The 16,535-nt window shown below is 44.0% G+C and overlaps 1 protein-coding gene across 7 annotated transcripts in view; it reads right to left on the bottom strand.

Moving 5' to 3' along the window:
* The window catches only part of OSBPL5 (oxysterol binding protein like 5), a 172,792-nt gene that overhangs the window by 64,876 nt on the left and 91,381 nt on the right, over positions 1-16,535 (bottom strand). The window contains exon 1 of one of the 7 annotated variants that reach the window (XM_063158625.1): positions 11,142-11,291. The exons of the other annotated variants lie outside the window; for them this stretch is intronic. The gene's annotated coding sequence lies outside the window, so the exon portion shown is untranslated. Of the gene's footprint in view, positions 1-11,141; positions 11,292-16,535 lie in introns of those variants that run through there. 7 annotated transcript variants of the gene reach the window in all.

Raw genomic sequence — 16,535 nt, 5'->3', positions numbered from 1 at the left:
CCACTGCTACAGCATTCCCTCCCAATCCAGCAGATGAGAGGAAGAATTGTCCTAGAACGACAACATGTCCTAATTTGAAGATGCCAACTAGTGCAGAATCCCTACACTCACTTAGGAAAATAATTCCATAATGAAAAACCTTCATTCTAGCTCCTGCATTAATTTACCTGCTTGTTAGTCTTGGTAGATTAAAGTGCCCTGCAGTTTGCAGATCAGCTCATTTCTGTCCTTCCATCCTGTGCTCTTGATCATAAAAATGAACGAAAGGTGGTACAGAGAGTATTGACAGAGCCACTAAACACAGTCCTTTTCAGGATTGCTCCTTTTGTGTTGACAGCTCTCTAAGAAGTAATAGGCTATTAAATATTAGCTGTTCACCAGAGCTTAAAAAGGAATAAATAATTCAGCAGGAAGAAATAAATTTCTTACTAACCCTGTCTTTGAGACCTCTTTATCTTTTAAAAATGCAAAATACAGCAGAAGAGAAGTCTATGGCAAACCCCCATGAAGCACAGGACAAATGAAAGTCATGAACTTAACAGGGTGCAACAGCACAATGGGACTTTCCATCCCAGCTGGCTTCAGCAACAGCCAACGAAGAGCAATGGGGCAAGAATAAAAGTTACTTTATCAGCAAACCTCGTGGCTGCTATTAAAGCAAATGGGAAATGCTCTCCTCTTCTGGGACTGGACCCATTTTGGATGAAGGCAGTGATTACAACACCTAAAGATGGTCACTGTTGGTGCAGAGATGCCTTTCACACAAACCTGTTCTGCATCCTGTGCCTTTTGTGCTTGCTGGGAAGATAGTGGAAGCTTTTAGCATCAGGCTTGAAACTTCTGAGAAAGGAATTTTCCTGGCTCCTTCTTTAAAATTTCAAAGTTCCTGATATATAATTACCACACAGCTAAACACTGTGCAGATATTACGTTGTCTGTACCCTCTGCAAACTTGTGGGTAGGTTGGTTTGCTTACTCTCATTTCCAGTATTTTAAAATAGATTGGAAATATGTACTTCTCTATAAATAGTTAATTAGGGGTTTTATGTAGTCAAGAAGGCTGTGCCAGTTAGAGGGGGCTCTTAATTTATTCAAAGCTTGTTTCCAACAACCTTCTCTTTATCTGGTCACTAAGTATTTCCCAGAAATTAAATTAAATCGTATTTTGTATTCAAAACAGTCATTCACTCCAAAACCTGCATCAATAGGGAAAATTAGATCTAAAGATAATGACATTTCCTGATCCAATTAACCCTGAGGAGGTAAAAATTTCATGAATGAAATGAGAAGGAAAATTGTTAGCAGATACATATCTAATGATTACAGTTGTAAGTATTAATAAGGAAAAAGCAGCAGCACAGACCCTCAATAAGGGTAAATTATTAGTTCAGTGGTGTGCTGGTGATTTACAACAGCAGAAGAACCACAATCAATTCAGAAAGTCTGTGAAATCTGTTTTTGAAAGCTATTCCCAAAAATGCCTATTAATAAGATAGATAATTGGACCACCACCCCCCTAGTAGCAGTTAAACAAAACCCGATACAGTGCAAAGTGACTGTGCAGGCAATGTTTTTCTCTGCCTAATTCATGTTTGTTGATTAGAGAAATGGTAAAACACACATTTTGCAGCTGACACTGAATGTTTTGGGCTCTTGGGCTCTTAGTTGAAACCTGAAGCAATGGAGCTTCAGAGCAGATGTCAGCTATTCTCTATTCCCCTAATTATTTAGGGTCAGCTATTTCTCTGTGGTGCAGGCAAGAGCACCTTTCCTCACCAGTGGTACTGAAGGAGTGCTCTGATTTTATGCATTGCCATATCCTCTGCTGCATGCCACACTACTCAGCTGGACAATCAGGCCAGGCTGGAAAATCAAGTAAGGTGGGTTGTTGAAGACACCCGTCTGCAACCAAGGGATGGGCTTTGTTAAGATTATATGCAATAGATTTCTCTCAGCTGCTTTGGCAAGCCCAGGAGCATGGGTAGTTTGTCCCTACAATCCATCTCAAAGCTCACATGTTCTGCAGAGTCCTTAGAGCTGCCTCCCTTGTGCTGTTTCTGAGGAAGTTGCCTGCCACAGCCACCCCAGCAATGTGCCCCTGCTTTCTCTGAGAAAAGAAGAACAACTTCTTTCTATCACTCCCTGCCTTTTCCTGCACTGGGCAGTGAAAATCACATAGTAATCAGGAGAGAGAACTATTTCCTCCCTTAATTCTCTGTAAGACGTCTTGATTAATGTTTCCTTTGTATACACCAGAACATTTCCAGCTTCAGGCACACCAGCAGCACTCAGAGGCATAATCTTCTTACAACTAATCTCTCTCTACCGTGAGCATTATGTACAAAGGCTACAAACAGAACAACTGCAGGCAAAACCAGGCCCTGAATGCCTACACTGAGAAAAAAACATCCCAGGTTGTTCCTCTGGGGATCCCTATCTAACACAGGACTTGGAAACTTCAAGGTAGGGTCACACAGGGCAGAACATTTTTATTTGACATGTAGGAAAACTTCAGAATTATCTCTGGTTTGGAAAAATATCTGTGAGCAAACACCAGCCCATCACTAAAGCCACATTGTGTTGGGGAAAGGGATCACTGCAACCTCATGGCTTAGAAAAGGGCACTGCAATAAGCACTGCCTACACAACCCTTGTGTGGTTTGCTTCTTTCTCAAAACAGCTGCAACTGACTCAGTAAATATTGCACTGGCTATTTCTTCCAGCTAAGAATATCGAGTGGGTTGCTGAAATGAATGCTTAATGATTTTTACATCTACCTCCTCTGCCCTTTAAACTGTAAATTGATTGTTATGCAAAGGCTAATAATTTAACAAAGCACATTAAATTTCCCACTAGCACTGAGGAGCTTCTCCTGACATAGCATTTCACTGGTCTTTCCCCTTGTTAACTGCATAGATCATACCTCACTTGCTGTAATTACAACTACTACATCAACATTAATTATTTCCTTGGTAATGGCAGGTGCATGCAGAATTGAAGGTCTAGCCCACACTACCAGAAAGATGAGTCTCCAGCACTCAGTGAAAAACAGGAGTGAGAACCTTTCCTGCAGATCTCTTTATCTCACTTTATTTTCAGTAAATCATACTTTGCATAATCTCCTTTAGCCCCAAGTTCCTGAATGCATCTCAACTCAATATAGCTCATGCAAAGGCATTCTCTTGAAGCACCAATCTATGCAGGAAGGTGAGGTGCTTGCTTGGAATCCTCTTCAGCCCTTTAATCCCACGTTCTGATATTTTCAACTGAAGAGATAAATCACACCTGTTAAGTATATACCAAGCACCTTATCCATCTTACTGAACTTTTATTTAAAGCTTACCATTATTTGTTACTGATATCTCTCATCAGCATTCTTCTAAGCAGGAAAAGAAAGTTAAAACCCAGATTAGCAAAGACTCCTCACGAAAATATAATGTACAACCAAGCACATGTGCAGCATATAGGAAGAAATGTGCAATCACAAATCACAACTCATCTCCTGATGCAGTTTTCATAACAACTAGCCAAGAAATTCCAGTAAGGATCCAATTTGGGAAAAACTCAGGAAACCAGATCTCTGCCTCTAAATTTCTGTTCATCTTGAAACACTACCATACATCTTTAATTGAAAGTTTCACAGAGGTGACACGAAGCATTCCCACCTGCTTTTCAGCAGTGAACTGAGGAGGCTCTTAGAGATAAGTTAACACAAAATCAAGGTGTAAGCATAACTTGGGCACACACACACAAACCACCCTTGAGCTAGACAGCTGGAGTAGGGCTAACAATGTGGGCTACAAGGAAGGCATACAAGGCAGGCTAGAAATGGTATCTGAGAAATCAAACAAGCACCACATGGCCAATTCATTCTGAAATCTCTGCTGGTGCCTGCTGCTCGTTCAAGCTTGTTCAGGTAAGCAGATATAAGGCACCACCACACCTCACTAGCAGTACAGATGATCCTTGAATCCCTGCTGCTTGTGCTGCAAGTGTGGGCACATCTCCTGGGCAGCACACAGTGGTTTTGGCACTGCCAAACCACAATGTCCAAGTCAAAAGGCAAAATTCCCTTTGACTTCCATGGACATGAGGCTCAGACACAGAGACATGGTATAAGACACTAAAAAACAGTGTTGAAAGCTTTGTACTAGGTTAAGGAAATAAACACTCACTTATTAAATTCAATATAAATAATATTAGGCCAAAGATGGAGATACTGGACATATAACTCAAAAGCAGATTTGAAGTGCTCTCTTTCCTTTTTGTTGCAGTTATTGATCTCCTCAGCTCATCTACCAGTGACAGTTTTCATTTGAGGCCTGCTGTGAACACATCTCCAAGCCCAGGCATTTCAGGGAGCAAGTCTCTGAGTCCCATGAACAGAATTAATGAATTACAGAATGGTGAACCACTTCCACCTCTGACACATTGAGCTTTCCAGTAATTATCCATAACTCACACAGTACATGTTATTTGAGGAATGGCTGTCCCACATCCTGCCATGACCTGAAGTTTTCATGTGTGCTGTTAGTGATACCCTCCAACAACCTCCCACACAATCATTTTAAACTGTAGCTGTTTTAAGAGAATGGCTTCTAAGAACCCTTTATTTCTAGAGCTACCTCAGGGGTAAGAGAGCTCAGGCTGTGGTAAGGGCCACCCTGATGGATTCACCACAACAGGCTTTGGGAAGAGGGAGCTCAGTCCCACATGGGACCCTGCCATCCCCACTCCTGCAGGGGCTGACAGGATTTGGGATAAACTCAGGGCAGTGAGATATGGTACACAGAAACACAAATAAGGCAGTAACTTAGTTGCTTTAGCTAAAGCTATTGGAAATTTAAAGCCATGAAAAAACCACTTTGGTTTGGACAGGGGCACAGTTACATCATTTGCAAGCAGGCCACATCTTCAAGGTCAAAAATATCAATGCCCTGATATTTTTCTTTGAAAAGAACATATTAAAGAGCATCATTACGGCCTCATCCTGCTAAATCACATAATGAGAACATATTCCCTTTTAATGGAAGTATCCTACTTTTAATGACATTTCTAAAAACCCAGATGACTGCAAGCCTCACTGATGGCTTTCTATGATATCCACATCAACTTTTACACAATTAAGTCTCGAAAAGATTGTGCCTTGGGGCTACATTCCCACCATACAACTGCTAGGAAATACCAAGTTAATTTGAAGACCTGCTTTCATGCTTGAGAGGGTCCCTCTGATATTATTCCCTTGTTTGTGAAATACTGCCCCCATGTAACAAAGTAATCCAGAATCAATTTCTACCTCAACTCTGTTGAGCCATTCCCAGACTTGGGCTCCCAGCAGTAAGGCAAGGGTAATGGCAGGAAAGGATGTTTACTGACCATCTTACAAGGCAGAAAACAAGTGCTGTTCAATACCACAAAGATTCAGTTCCAGATTATGCCATGAGCATCCACTGTCCCAAAGAATTTTAGATTAGAAGTGTATTTCTACCTTGAAATCTTGTATGAGCACAAATTATATCTCCACCCAATGGCTCTAACCTCAAGCCTACTAGATTATAGCTGACCTGGCTCACCCACTTCTGCAGAACAGGTAAATGATGGGGAAATGACCACATCCTGTGGGGCTCTAATCATGCTGAATTTTCCACTCCTCTATTTTCTTGTTTCTCCTATCAGATTCAGACAGGATCTGTAAATCTCAGGGGCCTTCATAAGGAGGGCTGAATAAACATGACCAAATAAATTTTAAGGAAGTGGATCTATTTTTGAAGAGATCTTTATATGCCCCTGTTCAGCTTCTCTGACTTTTGGGCATGGTAATATATCAAGATATGTTGTACAGTGCTTTAAATTTAGAATCCATCTATACTTCCTCTGCCATAGCCACTGTACCTGAAATTCTTCAGGAAATTAATATACTGAGTATCTTTGCATAAACCTCACTATTTCTCAGAAACGAGAACATCCAGCTCTTTCTTCAACAATAGTTAAAAGTCAGTACCGCAGTTATTTTGGTCCTTGATTTTTAATTAAAAATCTCTGCAGGAGGAGGGGAACTAGACAACTCACAAAGAGTGTGCAGGGTGGGATTTATGCTGTGTTAAATGAGCCCAAAGGACTCAAACCGTGCAAGGGCTGATTGAGCATGCATGATGAAACCCACTCTCAGCCTCAGCTCACAGGATGAAAACCCTCCTGTGCCTACTCCAATCTCTCCTTCTCTCCCAGTTTATCTCACACAGTGAAAACAGGCAGACAGGATAACTCTTTGCATTGTGGCTTTCCTTCAGTTCAGCCAGAGGAAGTTTTAGGCACACAGGTAGATGAGCACCCATGTCATACATATTTAACTGTGTATTTGCCTCTGCCCATCTCCTTCTACCTGTTCAACTAAAACTATCCCAGTGACTACTCTGCTACTCATACAATTGTCCCACTACCAGGTGCAGCATGCTGGACATAAGCAAGACTGAAACTGAGTTATCAGCCATAAACTAAAGCCCTGGAGAATCAGGACTCCCAGGCTGGTGGGCAGCAAACCTAACAATACAACTCTTGATACCAGACAACAAATCTGAAAGCTGTGGAATTCAGGAATAGGACTTCTCATCACTTTAAAGCTAACCTATACTGACATCAGCTTTTTTGTCACTGAATGGAGAGATTCAGGCAAAAAAATCGGAACTGAAACAATAGTATAGCTTGGCTACAAAGCCTCCTGGCTATAAGCACTGGCAACTGGAAATACAAGGGAGGTCAAAATCAGCTCTGCCTGGGGAGGGTAAGGGAAGCCCTCACCACACAACACAACACCAAGACAAGGATGTCCATGCCACAGGGGAGGGAGGAGAGCTCAAAGGAGGTATGGAGAACAAGGGGCACCTGCAGACCCTGCTTCTAGAGATTTATGGATCACACTGACCTTCAATAGCTCCATGCCAAAAGCACAAATGTGGCTTTAAGCAAACATAAATCCCTGCCTCCCACACAAATGTGAGCTGAGGTCTGACCCAAAAGGAAGATCAGGTCCTCAGTGTCCAGACTGGCCTTGTCTGAAAGGAAGCCAAACACAATGCAGCCAGTTCACAGCGTTTTCTTTATCACAGTGCTAAGAGCAGCTATACAATGCTTTCCAACAAAGGACACAGCAATTTATCACAGAGACAGGAGTTAGCAGGAAACACTTCCATTATCTCTGCTATGGAAAGGAAGTGACAAAGAGAATGGCTAAAAGATGACAGACAGTTTTTATGAGGCCAGACTTCAGGCCCTCTCAGGGCTGACCAGCTCTTCTTTTCCATACCAGGAAAAAAGGGATAGGCTTCAGCTATGTGGGTCTCATACAACAGGAGGGAGCTGCCACACTGATTTCTCAACACAAACAAACCAAAATGAATGAAAATATCTGTGCTCTATCAGATCCTCTGCTGTGTAAATCAGGGAAGTTTTGTGGCCTCCTAAGCAGGGAGATGCTGATTGACCGTAGGCAGTGCATAGCTGAGCATCCAACTGGTAGAACAGAGGCAATCTCAGAGACCTGCAGTGCTGTAAAGAGAGCACAGAGGACAGCAAAAGCCCATGATGCTTCCTGGCAACTCTTTGGTTTGTATTAGAAAAGCAGGCTTCAAAGTGGTGGCTGCCTACAAGCTCCAAACACAGAAGAATTTATAAACAAAAGAGCCCAGATGGGAAAGATTTGAAAAGTTTGGGAGGGCAACAGGGGAAAGAATAAACAAATATCTCTTAAATGAAGTAAGGAAGCACTTAAAATGGCAGAAGGCTAGAAGGTCTATGCAGACTTTGTGGTGCCTCTAAAAGGTACAAAATCTTTAACATCCCATGGCTGTGCACATGTACCAAATTCCCCTACAGGGCACAAACACAGGCTGCTATAACACTATTGCTCAGCCATTAGCAATCAGGAGGCACAGCAACCCACAGTGTTAGGAGCTGTACAAACACATAACAAGTAATTGTCTCTGCCTCAAAAAGCATATTGGGTTTCTATCATCTCAAGCAGCACTTGGACCCAAATGTATTTGCTAAACAGCATCAGACCACAGCAGCTAATGTCTGAGTGAAGCAGAGAAAACTAAAGAGCATAACATTTTAATGTCTTCTCCTTGATCAGGTCAGCTCATTCAGTGCCTTTCGCAGCAAAACTAATCTTCCACTCATCTCCTCATCTTTAGAGAAATGTGTAAACACAGATATTAACAGCTTCACTCCTCAGACAGCAGTGATGAGACCACTGTAAGGACAACTGGGCCTTTTATAATGAACAATTTCCTATCTGCTTAAAAGTGGAGGCCAGCAGATTAATAAAAGGGACCTTTCCAAAACTGCTCAGCATTCGATTCTGCAGACTCATGTGGGAGTGGGGCCAAGCTGAGACTGCCTCTCTCTGTCAATCTCACAAACTGTCTTGACTGCAAACCATGCTGCCAAGAGATGCAGGCAAGGACCTGTCTGATGTCTCTGCCTCTCCTTCCAGGACTGCCAATGTTGCTGGACTCTAAGGTGGAAGATCAGCTGTTGACAGCTTGCAGTTCCCACCCGATGCAAACAGAACAGACACAACCGATGAGTGTCAGCTCAGGGAAAGAAATAATGTACCCCAGCAAAAAGACTCCCACAGATCACCTTCCTCCTAGAAAGAGGCAGCAAAGACCAGGGCAAGTTGGACATTCAGCTGGATCACAACCCAGCTGCAGATTTGCTTAAGGTCAGCTGCTTGCCCTTGACGACCATAGAGCAGTTTTATTGCCTGCTGCCTGTCTGTGCCACCCCAGCTGCAGCCCCAGCTTGCAGGCAGAGACCCAGCCTGCTCGTGGGAGTCACCTCTGCCACCATCACTGCAGTCATGGGGAGTCAGTGAGCTCAGGGAAAAAACAGCAAAAGAGATTTGCACCTTGCTCTACAGAACAAGCCCCTTGCAGTTTGGAAAGCTGCTCCCAAAGCAGTGCTCAGTCTGGAGGTAATGAAGTTGAGAAACGCAGCATGGAAATGGCACTCACAGCAAGCAAAGGTGGGAATTAAATGAGACAGAGGTGACACTAACTCATAGGAGGAAACTATTAGGTTCTGTGAAAATTTACTTCCCTCAACAACCTGTCAAGATAACTGTGCCAACAAGCAGCACAACAAAGCATGTTCCTTCTAACAAACCTCTGCAGTTCCCTAATGGCACCAGCTTCTCCCCCCTCCATCAATTCCTTTATATCACTATCACCTTGAAATAACTTAAAATACCTTAAAATAACCTCTTACCTTGCAGAAGAAAAGGAGCCTCCCCTGCTTATTTTCTCTTGTAGAAGAGAACCTAAAAGCTTTAGTTAGGTCCCATGTTTCCAGACAGGTGCCATCAGTCATCTACAATTAAGACAGTTCTGGCCCAAAAAAACACTTCAGCTGGTGGCACTGCCTTCCCAAAAAGCTCTGAATAGAAAGTGATTTCTATACCAAATGTACTTCTCCTTTGCCTGCAAACACCAAAAGTCTTCCCTACACATTCTTTGCTACGCGTACTGATCATCTAGATTAACCCCACTGATAAACCATGATGTTTAGGATTATAGTGTCTGACTGGAATTTTTCAAAGTTTCACTATGTACTATTGGTCTCTAGACTGCCCTGCCCTACTGATGACTGAGGTAGATGACCACAGATAAGTGTTTCACACCCACCAGGCACTCCCATTTCCCTGCTGTAAGTGGATTTTCAGGAACCATTTTTGTGACATTGCTAAAATATCTCTCTATTTCCCTGACAGCTCAAAGGCACCTCTAAGCAAGCATTACTGGAATTTACATCTCTGCCATTACATTGCCAATTGGCTGCACATAAAAGCAATGGTCAGTAATCACTCTGAAAGTGAATAAAATCTTTGGTACTTTATTTATAAATAAACAACAACCACGACTCACATGACTCACAGTCGTGACTTTATAGCCAACACACTGGCCAATTCTTAGTTTCTTAACTGTGAATACGTAATGGCAGTAACACCAAGTCTTTCCACTGTACCTCTGGTCACAAAGACAAGATTATGAATACACAGCACATTCAACACTTCTTGTCAAGGAGTTATTGAGGCAGTCTGCAGACCAAGACTTGTTCTATACATGATTTTGTACCAGTTTTTCCTTGTTAAATTACAAGTATTATTTGCTGCTATATTTCTGATGATACAACAAAAGTGTGGATGTAATCAGAGCCAAAAAAGTGCTTTATACTGGAAGAGCTGGTTCTTCTTTCCCACAGGGGAACAAGCCACACTGGTATAAGCATGTTCATACTGGCATAGCTGAATTCACACTAGGGGAGGGTTGTATCAATATTACAGAACAGCAGTTAAAAAGCAGTGCAAGTTGTTTACATAGGCAAGACCTAATTTTGAGAGGATTTGCTCCTGATCTTGAAAACACTGGAAAAACTCCTAACTCTACATGCCATCTAGACACAGAGGAGGACTGGGCTGATCATGGGTTTAGCTGAATAAAACACACCACAAATCAATGCAGATTGCTGGACAGTAATAATAACAGCAACAAAAACTTACAGACGGAGCACACTTTCATGTGGGCTCTCCCTAATAAAGCCAGTTACATCTACCCTTTATGCAGGTGAGAAGGTACCCAAGCTGTTTAGCAGCAGAGGGCAGTAAAATGGCCAACCTTATTATATCAGTCCAAATTTCTTGAAATGTCAACTGATGAAGCAAATCACAGGATGCCACTGCCACAGCTGCTGCTATCAGAATTCAAGCCTCAAGGGAGCTGAGTGTCCGTGTGGTTTTGAGCAGACAGGCAGAAATGCAAATAGGGTGTTCAGATACTTTCAAATCCATCAGATACAATCCCTGCCAGTCAAAGGTTCCCAAAGCATAAGGCTATAAATGTTCAGAAGAATACACTGCAATTGCTTAAGACTGTCCAGCCTCTGAGGCATGGGATGGAAACAAAGAAGAGGAGACTGAAAGGAGGGGAATAAGAGCTGAGGGGAGAAGAGGAGGTCAGGTAAAAAAAAAAGAGAGACTGAAAGGCATAAAGAAAGAGCCTACACAAAGGGAGGATTTTAGAGAGTGCTAAGAAAGTAGGAAGGTGGGGATCAGTCTTGGGGAAGGGGAAAAGGACACTCACCGCAGCGCTCGCAGCCTCAGAGGGCAGTCACTCCTCTCTCCCACACGACACCTGCATTCAGAGCCACCATCCCTTCCTTCCCCAGCTCCTCACCGCCTGCTACATGCTCGCAGGGCTTTCTGACCCCTCCTGGCCGCTGCTCAGCTCCAGGCTGCAGATCAGCACGGGAGCCACAGCAGACACCGGCACGCAGAGCCTCTGCTCCAGGGGCACATGGCTCTCAAACACACCTCCCACACGCTGCCAGCACCCTGCCTGCGAGCCCGGCGCTCGCCCGAAAACCAGGGCGGCTCTCTAGCCACGGCCACTGTGGAGGAAAATCCCGGGGAGAAGCACGACGTGATTCAGCCCGGCGATATGTCCAAAGAAAGCCTTAAACAATAGCCCAGAGCGGGTGTGATCTGCCACTGTTTGGCAGGGGAAGTTCAAGCTGCAATGCCCATCCACAATAATTAATTGTCAGCACTGTTAACAGTTTCGCTGCTGATCAAAGCAGCTGGGCAGCACCGGGAGAATTACAGCCAGTTGCTGTCACTTATCAAAGCACGGCAGCAATAAACAATCTGCAACTGTGACAGATCTATTCCTGTCCTGCATAATCTCTCACTCTCATTCTGTTCCTTTTTAGTGGCTTCTTAGCCCACAGAATCCCTGTGCAATCAAAAGCAAAAAAAAACCCCAAACTGAAACAAACAACCCTCTCCAATTCACTCGTTTCTGAAATGAAACTGAAAGGAATAAAGTAAATCCTTGCAACTGAGGAATCACCCAGTGCACTCTGCACAGGACTCAGATACAAACGAGTTTGGCAAACATTTCTCAGTTGATGCAGCAGAGCAGTAAAAGCATAATTTTTTAAGCTGTACAGAACCTAAACCTGCCATGAAGAAGCAGGTTTGCCAAGCACTGGTGCAGACTTCAGGTACACTAGCACAGTATTACTGCTTTAGATTTAAAAACAGTCCAATGGATGTTGCTAGTTACAGTATCCCATGGCAATTGTACAAATATTTCAGTAGGCGAGCATTTGTAATTACAGCCCTGAATCACTCTGCATCTGGAAAATATCCACATTTTTTCCTTCGTGGGTTTTCCCGATACTGCTAAATTAAGAGACAAACACAGAACACACACCTCAGCCAAAGCTCGCCCCCAAGGCTATCTGTGTTGCTGTTGTTCTCTCCAGCATGTGCTCTTCCCTGGTCCTTATCATGAAGAAGGAGTTTGCGAAAATATCTTTATCTGCTGCTGTCACCCACTGCAGTGTATCAGTCAGTATCGTTTTCTACAGTTTTACACTGACTTCAGAGAATTAGAATCATGCAATGGCTTGGGTTGGAAGGTACCTAAAAGATCATCTTCTGCTGAACCCATGGATACACCTTCCTCTAGATCAGGCTGCCTAGAGCCCCATCCAGCCTGGCCATGAACACTTCCAGGGATGGAGCATCCACAGCTTCTCTGGGCAACCTGTTCCTCTGCTTTATCATCCTCACATCAAAGAATTTCTTTCTAATGTCTGATCTAAATCTGCCCTCTTTCAGTTTAAAACCATTTTCACTTGTCCCATCACTATCTGCCCATGTAAAAAGTTGCTCTCCCTCTTTTTTATAACCCCATTTAAGTACTGGAAGGCCACAACAAAGTCTCCCTGGAGCCTTCTCTTCTCCAGGCTTAACAACTCCAGCTCTTTCAGCCCGTCCTCACAGGAGAGGTGGTCAATGCCTCTGACCATGCTCATGGCTCTCCTTTGGACTCTTTCCAACAGATCCACCTATTTCTTGTGTTGAGGGCCCCAGAGCTGGATGCAGCACTCCAGGTGGGGTCTCATGAGAGAAGAGGGGCAGGATCTCCTCCCTTGACACCAGCTCTCCTTCTTTATTGGAGGGGAGATGGTACACCCTCTTTAGCCTTTATTTTCTGACCACTGTACTTGAAGAATCCATCCTAGTTTTCTTCACATCCCTTGCCAAGTCCCATTTTATCCATGCCTTACCTTTCCTGATCCCACCCCAACATTATCCCTGTACATTCCCCAGTCATCTGACCCTGGTTCCACTAGCTGTGCATTTTCTTCTTGCTCATAAGCTTGAGAGGAAGGTCCCTGCTCAGCCATGCTGGTTTCTGGCCTGCCTTACTTGATTTCTTACACATTGAGAGGGAGAGGTCATGTGCTCTAAGAAAAGTGGCCTTAAAGAGTTGCCAGCTCTGGTCAGCTAAGGACAGGATTTGGGATAAACTCAGGGTAGTGAGTTTCCCAGGGAATCTCATCCACTGATTCTTTAAACAGCTGGAAGTTTACTGTTTTAAAGTTCAGGGTCCTGACTTCGTTCTTTGCCACACCCATGTTTCTTGAGATCCCAAACCCAGCCAGGGCATGCTCACTACAGCCCAGGCTGCCTCCAATCTTAACCCCTGTAACCATGAACCCCTGTTCATTTGCACTGGTGAGCACCGGGTTTGTGTAACACTTGGATCTGAAATTTACCCTTGATGCACTCCAGAAGCCCCTGGATTGCCTACAGCCAGCTGCATCTGGATGGCTGAAATCCCCCATCAGGATGAGAGCATGTGAGCATGATGCTTCCTGTAGCTGAGCCACGAGGCCCCAGCAACAGGTTCCCCCTGGGTCAGGTATCTGCAGTAGATCCCACCCACAAGGTGTCCTTTGTTGGTGTGGTCCTTGACTTTTACCCACAAGCTCAAGCTGTTTTTAGCTGTTTGTCTCTGAAACAGCCCTTCACAATCCCCCCCTTCCTTATCAGAGAGTGCAACACTCCTGCTCCTTCCCAGTCTATCTCTTCTGTAAAGTTTGTAGGCCTCCATTGCAGTGTTCCAGTTGTGTAACTCATTCCAACATCTTTCCATGGTAACAATTCTAACTGAAACATGGTTTCCAGCTCCTCTTGCGGCACGCACTGGGGTCTTGGGGCACACTTGTGTCAGACCAGATTCCTCCAAGACATCAGGAATGGTGTGGCTAAAGGATTTCAGAAGAACTCCCACTTGTTGCACTAATTTCTCATGAATAAATGAAGATGCAGAGGTAATATTAACAATGAGAAGCCAGTATTTTAGAGGTATTTCACACCTTAAAAGCACTGAGCAAACAAGGATTAAATGTATGCATAAACACCACCTTCCACACTTGACAGACCTTTGTTTGCTGAAACCGCAGCACCTGCTGAGACATGATCTTACATTGGATCAGATACTTCAACTATCAGAGACACTGCAGGAGGAAACTATTGAAATCCTCGTGGGAGGCAATGCTCATGTGTCAGCCAGCACAAACACTGCCAGGATTCTAAAGCTGCCACCTTGGAGGAAATGATAAATCCCAATGGGGTGTCAGGCAAGGAGTGATACCAAGGCCAGGGTCCACAGACCCTCTCCCACGAGGGGCTGGGATAATCAGGGCAACCACAGAAACTGGGGTTACCAGCAGGGGAGGAACCATGCAGGGTGCACAGTACCCCAGAAATACCCAGCCTCGCTTAAGAAGGCAGAGGAACCCTGCAGTAAATTCTGGAAGTAATTAACAGAAAGAGTGGAAAGTAAAAATTTTTTACTGCATGTCCCAGAGTCTCAGGAAATCTTCAGGCAAAAGTGTTTCTCTTGCTTTCAGACAGTTTTTAAAGAAGCCTCTGTGGCTGGGTATTACAAGCCAAAAATAAAAACTGGGATGAATTTAAAGAGAAGGGTTCACAAGCAACTAGCACTGTGAAGGGCCCGAGATCCCCACTGAGATGGGATAGATGCAGGGCTTCTGTCTGAGAAGGACACCCTAGCTGTGAAAACAGAAGGGACTTTTCAGGGCACATGAGACAAGGAGGTGTTAGGAACAGTTTTGCCCAGGAAAAAGATGTTATGGTCTCTGCAGCCCTGTGTTTCCCTTGGTTCACCATTTTTTATTGCCTCTTAAAGAGCAGAGAATTTTGGAATGGGTACATGCAGAGGCAGCAACCCCTGTTCTGCAATGAATCACAAAATATCACAGCAACCTGGTGGCTCCTCACAAACAGTTTTAGACTGTGGTCTGCCCTTGGCAGCCTTGAGACTCACTGGCTCCAGGCAAGGCATGACAATCCAGAGCAGGGAACTGTCACAGCATCATTTGTGAACAATGGCACATCTACCTCTACCATCCATCTCAGGCACAGAAAAACAATGGCAAATCATCAAATTTCTTCCCAGAAGGAAGCTATTATAACTGCTTCCAATATGTCCTACCTCTTACACTAGTTCAGAATGAATGCCATAACAAAACCAATTTCTGCAAACTGGTATGTGTTTGCTCTCTTGCTAGCTCATACCCTCAGCTGGGTCAGTGGTCAGTGGTGACCTGCCTGGGGTCAGTGTGGACAGGATCTGTCTTAACACTTCTTGATCTCAAAGAGACTTGCTTGAAAGTAATTTTCCATGTGCCTGGTAATTGTGTTCTCACTGTTTCTTTCTTTGTTTATGCTCCATTTCTGCCAAGTAACTGTGTCCTTCATGTAAATGGAAAAGCATGTCTGGGTCCCCAAGCTCATATGACCAGGTGGTTTTTTCTATAAGTTTGGCTGAATTGATTGCTTTCTTAAAAAGCAGGCAAAACACTTTGATCTTCCAAAAAGAGGACAACATTCAGAAAGACCTCTATTAAATGCTGTTAGAGAAAGGCCAAGCAGCACATACAGCTTTGTATTACTAAATTAACAATGCAAAACCAGACCTTAGAACAGACAGTCTCACATAAAATACTTCCAAATTCTGATGCTTGCAACAAATAGATGACCAATTCACAACTAGAAACCAACTGAGCTGACACGTGGATTATGCAAGTAGCTTCAACTCCCACACAGGTCCAGTAGCAAAGCTGCTTCCAAAGACACAATGACTTTGGAAAAGTTTGTTAACCTGTCTAGGGAAATCTCAGCAAGCTCCTGCCTCAAAGTCTACACTGGCCCTTTTCCTCTGGGCATTTCTTACTCAGTCAAAGACAATGCCCAAGTAACACAAGACACAGCCTCTTCCTACAGCTGAAGCAGCAAAGTCATCTCCCTTTGTTTCTTCTGATTTCCTGCAAGAAAAGGCACACTTTCTCCCCTGGAATCTCTCTGAATCATGGAGCAGGCAGGCAGCCCTTAACCCCCCTCTGGCCAGGCAGCAGGACACAGGCATTGCTGAGGAAGACTCCCTACAACCCTGCTCAGCCCTGCAGCCCCAGGAGCCTTTGGCCATCCCAATGTGGAGATGAGGACCTCAGTGGTTCTGGCAAGGAGGGCTTAGCACAGCTGAGGTTCCCAGGCCCTTCCCTGATTGTACAATCTTCACAGTGCATTTCTAGCTTCAAAAGAAAACAACAAAACAAAGCAAATAAATAAGAAACAACTTGTTTTTCTTTCTCCT

Source organism: Melospiza melodia, chromosome 6, assembly GCF_035770615.1.
Source record: "Melospiza melodia melodia isolate bMelMel2 chromosome 6, bMelMel2.pri, whole genome shotgun sequence".
NCBI classification, from domain to species: Eukaryota; Metazoa; Chordata; class Aves; order Passeriformes; family Passerellidae; genus Melospiza; species Melospiza melodia.
This window is presented reverse-complemented; position numbering and strand designations above follow the sequence as displayed.